Genomic DNA, 9,627 nt, shown 5'->3' with positions numbered 1-9,627 from the left:
GGACCCCTGTTCCATTTCTCCCCAGTTTAGAAGACGAAGCTTATGTTGTTGTCAGGAACTTTGTGCGCATCTTTACTTCATGGAAAGATTATACCGCACACACAGAACAATTTCCAGTCTTCCTCCGCAACTTACGCGTAAGTAATGTACTAATGGTATTCATGGTCATTACTACATATGTTTCTGCTGACAGAAGACACAAGATTTCATTCTTTTAAATAAGCGAGGAGCAAACTGGATTGTGATGACGAGCAAGGGTTGGTTGCGCTTTTCAAGCACTCGTTGATGAAGTATCGTTCCTACCTGAGGCAAGCGCACTTCGATGGCAAGCCTCTGAACGAAATTTCTGTAAAGTCTCCGGTGCTACATTTATTCGATGGTGACTGGAATAATCTTGTTACACATTGGTCTCAGCTGCAGCGTAAGGTACTGTCTATGATATCACATCACAATTTGAACTACATTTCTGCATTTGCCTTAATGTCTCACTTGTACGAAAACTGTTAGCAGAAGAACATTCGTTCTCAAGGGACCACAGAATCTCACAACTATACTGCACACTGCATTGCTCTTGTGAGTACCTCTTGCCCTGTATGACCATACTTACTTTCATAGCTGTTTGATTATGTAGCATCACTACACATGTTAGCCTCGTAATCGTCCATTTGGTGGACATTATAAGATCCGTATGGACTCTTACATAAATTTAGAATCAACCCAATGCTTTTGAAGAGGTTTAGCTCTGCAGTTCTCTTGTAAGGACTGAACGTGGTCTATCACTGTACTTACATTAACAGCTACTCCCTCCGTCCCATAATATAAGAATGTTTTGTACAGTACACCAGTGTTCAAAACACTCTTGTATTATGGGAAGAGGGATTGGTTCATTTTGTAGCATTCTGCATCTTATCTCCCTCGCCCACCATTTACTAAAAAAGATCATATCTATATTTAATCTTACCAACAAGTAGAATACACAGACAATGCCAGTGCAGAAGTGTAGCCCATTGCTCTTGTCAGTACATTTTGTCCTGTAACGCTTGTACTTCCAGGGATTGGTACTTGATTATGTAGCATCAATCTGCATCTTATCTTCATTATCCTATATCCCTTCCAGTATTATCATATCTATAATTACTCTCTACAAAATGTAGAGTACAGGCAATGCTTATGAAGAAGATTTTGTGCTGAAATTCTTGAGTTATCCTTCCCTTGACATGGAGAAGGGCATTATAAAGCCGGTGTTAACTGTTAATGTAAGTCAGTCCTTCTAAAGCCTTTATCCTCAACTGTTGTTTAATTTTCTCATACTCCCTATTGTTTACTACTGTTTAGTTTGTTGTTTCTACCAAAATGCATGTTCGTAAGAACCATAAGTTCTAAGTTTTACTTGTAAAACCAAATTCCTTATTCATACCATGCACATTACTTAATACTCCCTATATGTATGCTTGTTTTTGTGGATCTATAATCCAGTGTGTGGTGAAGCAGCCCACGTTTGCACCTTGTCATCTCCTGTTTTATCTTACTGATGTGGCTGATGATATGAACAACATGCCATGCACATTATCCAAAATAGATACAATGATTTTCTTTGCCCTTCATCAATTCTTGTTATGTTGACATGGTAATCCAGTAGTGTGGTGAAGCTCCCCGCATTATGAACAATGCCAAATTATGCTATTGATATTTTGAACTTACTCTTTATTTTCTAATTTGAAATTGGATAGAATTGACAGAACAGTTATCATCTTTGTTTATACACGTGCAAACCTGTCATCTCTCTGCTTTGTTTCAGGGTGATATGCCTGATGGCATGCACAAGTCTGCTGAAGGCTGTGAGACAAACCCAACATATATTGCAGCAAAGAAGGCAAAACATCTTGAAGATAGAGAGACAACCCCAAAGTCTTGTCTTGATGCAGTGTTCAAGTTACTTGAGACTAACAGTCAGACAAGCTCACAGAATTCGTTCTCTGAATCAGTTCGACTTCTTCAGCCCCAAGTTCTAGCAGAAAGGCATTCTGCAACTCAACTTCGACTTGAAGTCCTATCTCTAAGAAAGATTGCGGAGAACACCAATGAGAACCTCATCGCTAAATAGCTACACCTAGAAGCTATGACCGACATGCTAGGCCGGTCTCACAGCCTTGCTCAGCAGCTTGCGCAGCAGTTCCCCCGCAAGGCTAACCTTTCTTGAACTGTCTTGGAAGTGGTCTCGGTTCAGTATTATTTTGTTACGCTGCAATGGTGCCCAGTTTTTGTAATCTGCTTCTTCGTTGCGCTTTATGATCACTGGTGGCGAACTTTGATGCCCAGTGGATGTAATATACCTTAAATCATTTACTGTATAGTGTAGGTTTATTCTTAGTTACTATGCCATAATTTCTTTATTGTATAGAGTAGGTTTGTTCTTAATTCCTACTAGTTACTGCCATTATTTGCTATATGAAAAAAAATCAGATGTAGTCGACCAGACCGAAACATTCGACTCTAACGGGCCAGGTTTTTAGCAGGCCACAATTGGGCCGGCCTGTGTCTTTCTTGGGCCCGAATGATTGGGGCCTTCACACATTGCGCCAGGCCCAAACTTACACCGGCCTATATTTTAGTTGGGCCTTTTGTTGACCCAGTGCTTAGTTTGGCCCAGGTAGCATTGGGCCATTAACAGGCTGAATATTGTACTGGCCTGTTACGGCCGAGATGAAACCACAGGCCTTTAGCAGGCCAAAATGCATGTTGGGTGACGGTGTCCTGGACTAGGGGGTACTCACCACGTCGTCTCCCGATCTGTTAGATTGGGCCGAGGACCCCCATGGCCGTATACTCATGGGCCAGTTCGATCAGCTGCCGCATACAAGGAAGATTCCACAAGACTTGGTGATCAAGACAAGGACTCCTCCCCACCGGCGTATTCGGCTAGGACTCTTGTTATCCTAGGCCTCTAGTGCATTATATAAACTGAGGCCAGGCTAGTCGATAGAATATAGACAACAATCATACCATAGGCTAGCTTCTAGGGTTTTAGCCTCTATGATCTCATGGTAGATCAACTCTTGTAATACTCATATCATCAATATCAATCAAGCAGGACGTAGGGTATTACCTCCATCAAGAGGGCCCGAACCTGGGTAAACATCTTGTCCCCTGCCTCCTGTTACCATCGATCCTAGACGCACAGTTCGGGACCCCCTACCCAAGATCCACCGCTTTTGACACTGACATTGGTGCTTTCATTGAGAGTTCCACTGTGTGTTCGGCAAAAGGTTGATGGCTCGCTTGCAGATCAACTGCGACTTCGACATCTTCGTCACCAGCTCGACTGGTCACCTTGGTTCGACCAAGGACTGTGCCCAACCTTCGATCATCATGTTCGGATGAGGGCCTTCACAAACATCAACTCCGATCTCTATCAAGATCATGGAGGAATCATCCAGAGAGCCCCGGGGCTCAACGTCAACATTGTCCTCGGGCGACCGTGCTGTTTTTCTGGACAGCAAACTTGTGCCCGCCGCCACCGCCTCCTCAAGTGTCTTTTAACGATTGCTTTGATGGAATTGTGCGGAATTGAGTCTACAACAACCCTGGAAAATTTCGTCGAGTTCCGATGGAGGAATCTCTGACAATCCACGATATACCGGAGCCCTGTCAAATCTGGACGGGAATCTGGATGAGTTTAGGGCGTGGTGTCCAGCTTCTAGCCCAGACGTCCTTTGGGAGATCCAACCATTGATTGGCTGTGGAATTCATATATCTACCAGCTCTCAAAATTTCAGCTTGATCCGACCGTCCAAACTCCGGGAACCTTCCGATTAGTGCATTACTTTTCTGATATGTTTTCTGCGTGAAAACGAATCCGACCCGAGTTCGTCTTTTTTATGAACGGGATTTCGGACATCCCTTTTGAAGGAAGTTTTGTATAGGGTATTGTGTTTTGTTCCTGAACACATCCCACTAACTTTAAGATCTTTTGAACATGATCTTCAACATCATGCTGGTGTACAACCAGTCCGGCAATATTGCTCCATGGCTGCCAACCTGCGCTAGACACGTCATCACTTTGTTGAGCCGAGCTCAACTTCTTCAGATCATCATCTCGGCAAGCCGAACAAGAGTCCGGCATCGCGAAGGATAAATCGTCACCAACATCGCCGCCCCACGGATTACACGGAGCCGGCATACCGGCATCGCCGCACGGTCGCTTCATCAAGCCGGCATCGACAACGTCACGACTTGCATCGGCAGGGCCGCACTATTGCTTCTTCAAGATGGTGTCCATCACGCCGACCTACTTCGACTCATCGGCTGACATCGAGGCTTCGACATCTCAGCTGGACCGGGGGCTTCGCCATCTCTTCATCAACCTACTCCGGACACTTCGGCGTCACTAGCCGACCAGCTCCATCACGTTAGCTGGACCGAGGGCTTTGCCTCGGCGAGCCAACCTTTGCCAGCATTGCCATGCCATCGTTTTACCGCCCATCAGGCAATGGGTGTGCGGACCGGGTCCCAATTTTTGGAATCACCTTCCTTCGGATTGCTACAACAAATAAACCAGGTGCTATTAATCCCAATATTTTTTGCTTGTTTGGGTTCATTTTTCCCAAGGAATTATTACTTTGGTTTGTCCATCATATGTACATAGGTCTATCAAATGGTGGCCGCATTAAGACAGTCGCATGGTGGTTTGGTCAGTTTCCGTACATAGTCCGGCAAACGCCGCATTCGGAGCTCGGACCGACCTGTGAATTCAGGCTTTGCCACGCCTTTACCGCATCACGCCGACGTCCTGCATCGACATTGACTTCAGCGCCAGGCCATATTTCTTTTATTACTCACTTTGCATAAATTATTTATTATGCAACGATTTTTTTAATTATCATTATTACTATTATCTCCGGTTTGCACTAGTTTTTGTGCACATGAAAATGATCCGGGGACTTCGGCGTCACTCTGCCGGTCTGCATTGACCGTGCTATGTCACCACTTCGGCATGTCGAGCTCTCCGCTCCGCCATCCTGGGACCGGCTTGGGGGTTAGAACCTTGTCCCGCATCAAGCTCGGACCGCGTCATCAATATCGAACACATTAACCAGCTAAGTCGCTTTCATGCTCAAAGCTTTAATTTCTAACTTGTGTTCGGTTCGACTAAGCATTATAATTTTTTTGAAAAAAGTTGCTTGTAAAAATTTCCTTGTCCAAACTTTGTTTGTGACGCATAAATTCAAATACCCTATTCATTTGGGGGCTTCCTTCATGAAGCTTTTCCTCTTGCATATGATTATACTTGTACGGCTTCGTTCCCTGTTCGTGTATTACGCCACAATATGCACCATATTGACTTAAGCGATTTGCAAGCTGGGTTGCCTCGCTCCTGTGTTTACCCCTATGTTCCCGATTGTTCGGCTAGGGAGTAAAGGGAGCACCTCTGCGATTGTCACGATCGGGTCATCCGAGCCGGACCTCAGACTGGGTGAAGCCGAAAGCTAGCGCTCTTATAGTTTTCAATGATGGTCGGCACACAACGGAACTCATGAGTACAAAAAAGCTATTGCACAAGTCTCATAATAACAATGAGCACCGAAGAAAGGTATCGGTGGGGGTACTATTTTCTTCGAAGATGCTTCTTACACTTCGCTATAATATAGCATAAGTTCCCTGAGCGCGCTTTGTCTATTACAGCCTTATGGCCTGATTGCCCGGTTATTGGAAACACCATCGATATTCTCGACAGATGGAGTACATAACACTTTTCGGTCCTTGACCGAAGAGGGAGAAGCCGACGGTCGGTTAAGACACGTTTAAAGTTCGGTTGAACATAGATATGATATAAGTACTTCAGTACATGCAATCATTCTTTTACCCAAGTCACTTGGGGGCTCTTAAATTTATATGAGCTATTTTATGATAAGTGTACTTATTCTTAGTCATTGCAAAGTTTTATTATTATTATTATTATTATTATTATTTATCATTCCTTTTTTGACACAAGTATGAGGTCACTAGCTGAGGAGCCTAATTTCTCTCTCGAAACCGCTAGAGTTTAGTTTGCTAAACTGGCCTAATGAGAAGTACTCCGCCTTCGGGATAGGAGGTTGAAGCCGTAGGCTGACCCGCTTGAAGTCTTGAGATAGGATGTGTCATGTTAAAGCACGGCAGAAGCACTTTTTTTTCAAGTCCAATTTTTGGATTGACACCGAACACTTGATCTAGTTCGGACATTAAACTTTTGAATAAGTTTTTTGGCTTTTCGAGCCTATGGCACTTTTAAACTATTTGTGCTTTTCCAGCATTAGTCTCGCAGTGCAACGCCGGACACCTTTAGGGATTCGGCAAAAACATTCTCGGATATTGCTATATATGCATCGGTTTCGAATTGTGTCTTCGGTCAATAGTTGGGTTGCCCGGCTCCTGTGCTTTCCTCCTACGTTCCGCTTTGTTCGACTAGGGGTGCAAAGGGAGAACCACTGCGATTGTGCTTCCAACTTGCATGGTCAAGCACCTCAGTGGAGAAAGCCGAAAACTGACTGTCACAATAAGCGTAAACTGGTCAGCGATCCGATGACTATGTTAAATGACGGGCCGTTCATAACATTGGCCGAAGTGTTTACGGCTTGACCTCGACTGTCGCCGAACACTACCGGGGGCTATTAACTGGCCTCCCAAACTAAATCCTCGATATTTTGCTCTTACATTCGAGCTGAGGTTTCATGATCATGCTTAGCATGACAACACAAAGAAAGGAACCGATAGCGGGACTATTTTCTTTGGAAGACATTTCTTCTGTTAAACAGTAATATAACATATCTCTCTGCGTACCTTTGTTTATAAAACCGTGTGGCCAGATTGCCTTGTTTGTCGTAAATCTTTGCCCTCACAAAGGCTTTATAAAGTAGGACAAACACTCCTCGGCTATTGGCCGAGGAGGTGGAAGCCAATGGTCGGTCAACAAAGTTTTGTACAATGCGGATCCGAGCATTAATGACGTAAAGTACTTGGATACATAGAGTCATTACACATAATTTGTGATTTTACTATGGATATCGATCCTTAATTCGGCCACCCGTGCTCGCATTAAGGCTTGGGGGCTACTGGGCTTCGGGCTTATTATTTACAAATATTACAGGGGCACATCGATCCCCTGATCTGGTGTTGCCACCCGACCAGTGTCTCGGGGGCTACTGCATTGGCAATCCAGTGCAGAAAATTTAAGTGTAATACAGTTTCCGAGGAGATTTTGATCCTCAGGTTGGTCGGCCGCACCCAACCTGAGTCTCGAGGACTAAGCCCGCCGCTTTTTGTGTTTCGAAGTATTCTGCCGAGCTAGGACATGATCCTCAGACCGATTTTGCAAATCAACCTGAGTCTCAGCGGCTATTGGGATCAACGGTCTTATGTCATCCTTCATGTGCATCTTGGGTTTTAGACTGATACCCACCTTGAGGCTACCGGCTATATATATCTCGGCAAAGAATAAATTGCACCAATAAAAAATATTGACAAAAATTGACCCACATTCGGGGTGGTGCACCACCTCGGAAGCAGTCCGGCATAAAGCTCGGGCGCTAGTGGCTAGCTCCATAGAGGGCATTTCTGGCATTAAGCTCGGCTAAACTCCTTCGAACCAAGGTGATTTACGACACCTCGGATACAGTCCGGCGTTGGAGCTTGGATACAGTCCGGTGTTGGAGCTCGGATACATAGTCCGGCGTTGGAGCTCGGATACATTCCGGTGTTAGAGCTCGGAAGCGGTCCGGCGTTGGTGCTCAGCTGCAAAAGATACCTCAAATGCAGTCCGGCGTTGGAGCTCGGACGTAAGAGGATGCTGCCGCCCGGGAACAACTTCAAACCCGAGGTGTGGCATAAAAATAACAAGGCATTGATAAAGGCCGGAAACTTAAAGGGGCTCCTCGGATACCCGACGTGTAAACTCATCGAATGCATTTCGGCGATCCTCAAGATCCAAGATGAGAAGATTTGTTTAACCAGTTTTCAAGACCGACAACCGAAGATGAAGAACAGTTCGGAAGAATCGAGGAGATCCCTAACTTGAAGACCGATTCAGGGGGATACTGACGGTGTCTTGGACTAGGGGGTACTCACCATGTCGTCTCCCGATCTGTTAGATTGGGCCGAGGACCCCCATGGCCGTATACTCATGCGCCAGTTCGGACAGCTGCCGCATACAAGGAAGATTCCAGAAGACTTGGTGATCAAGACAAGGACTCCTCCCCACCGGCGTATTCGGCTAGGACTCTTGTTATCCTAGGCCTCTGGTGCATTATATAAACCGAGGCCAGGCTAGTCGATAGAATATAGACAACAATCATACCATAGGCTAGCTTCTAGGGTTTTAGCCTCTACGATCTCGTGGTAGATCAACTCTTGTAATAGTCATATCATCAATATCAATCAAGCAGGACATAGGGTATTACCTCCATCAAGAGGGCCCGAACCTGGGTAAACATCGTGTCCCCTGCCTCCTGTTACCATCGATCCTAGACGCACAGTTCGGGACCCCCTACCAGAGATCCGCCGGTTTTGACACCGACATTGGGCCTCAATTTTCACTAGTCGTCGACGGGCCTTCAGCAGGCCGAAATGTAGACCAGGCCGTTTTGGGCCTAGTTAGCTCACGAGCCGTTACCAGGCCGAAACATATCTCGGGCCTTAGTTGGACCACTGATATCATGTGCCTTTAGGAGGCCGAAAGCTTAGCACAGGCATTAACGGGCCGAATTACGCTACAGACCTTTAACAGGCCCAAAGTCACGTTGGGCTTAACTGTTGCCACCTTTAGCATGGGCCGTTAGTGGGCCTGATGTCCCGTCGGACCATATATGGCCCATGGGCAGCACGGGCCATTCCCAGACCGAAAGTCACACCGGGCTGAAATGGGCCCATGTCTACATGAGGCCTCTAACAGGCCGAAAGTCACTAGGCTGTAGTTGGGCCCAAATATTCGGCGAACAATTAACGGGCCAGATCTGGCTTCGGGCCGCAAATGGGCCCAAATATTAGGCGAACAATTAACGGGCCAGATCTGGCTTCGGGCCATAAATGGGCCCAAATATTGGGCGAACAATTAACGGGCCAGATCTAGCTTTGGGCCGTAAATGGGCCTTTATTAAGCAGGTCGTTATTGGGCTGGCCCACTAGTACCTAATTAAGTTCTACGGGCCTTTGACTGGGCTGGCCTTTTTAACCTATATGGGCCTCTGTTGGGCCCAGCCACGTGTCGACGTATCATAGGCATGTCTCCTCCAATGGACGGGCGACATCTGGCCCACTGACAAGCTGACAGGTGTTCCCTTCAGCCAATCAGAATTTTACACGTGGAAATTTCCCATTGGTCAGGGCTGTTAACGGGTTATCGGATCCAAAATCCGACCTGATAGCTTAACGTCACTCCGTTACGGTGGATGCCACGTGTCGATCACCCTTGACGAAAGCACTTCTGTGACGTGCGATTTATCGTCATGGAAGTGGACACTTCCGCGATGATAATTTTGGTAATGTCATGGAACACTTCTACGACAGCACATGCATGACTATCTTGATTCTGTCATAAAATCGTCATCGATGTACATGCATGACAAAAAACGCGACCTACTATGACAAACACGA

The sequence above is a fragment of the Triticum urartu genome, chromosome 5A (assembly GCF_056163025.1).
Source record: "Triticum urartu cultivar PI428250 chromosome 5A, HENAU_Tu73, whole genome shotgun sequence".
NCBI lineage: Eukaryota > Viridiplantae > Streptophyta > Magnoliopsida > Poales > Poaceae > Triticum > Triticum urartu.
This window is presented reverse-complemented; position numbering follows the sequence as displayed.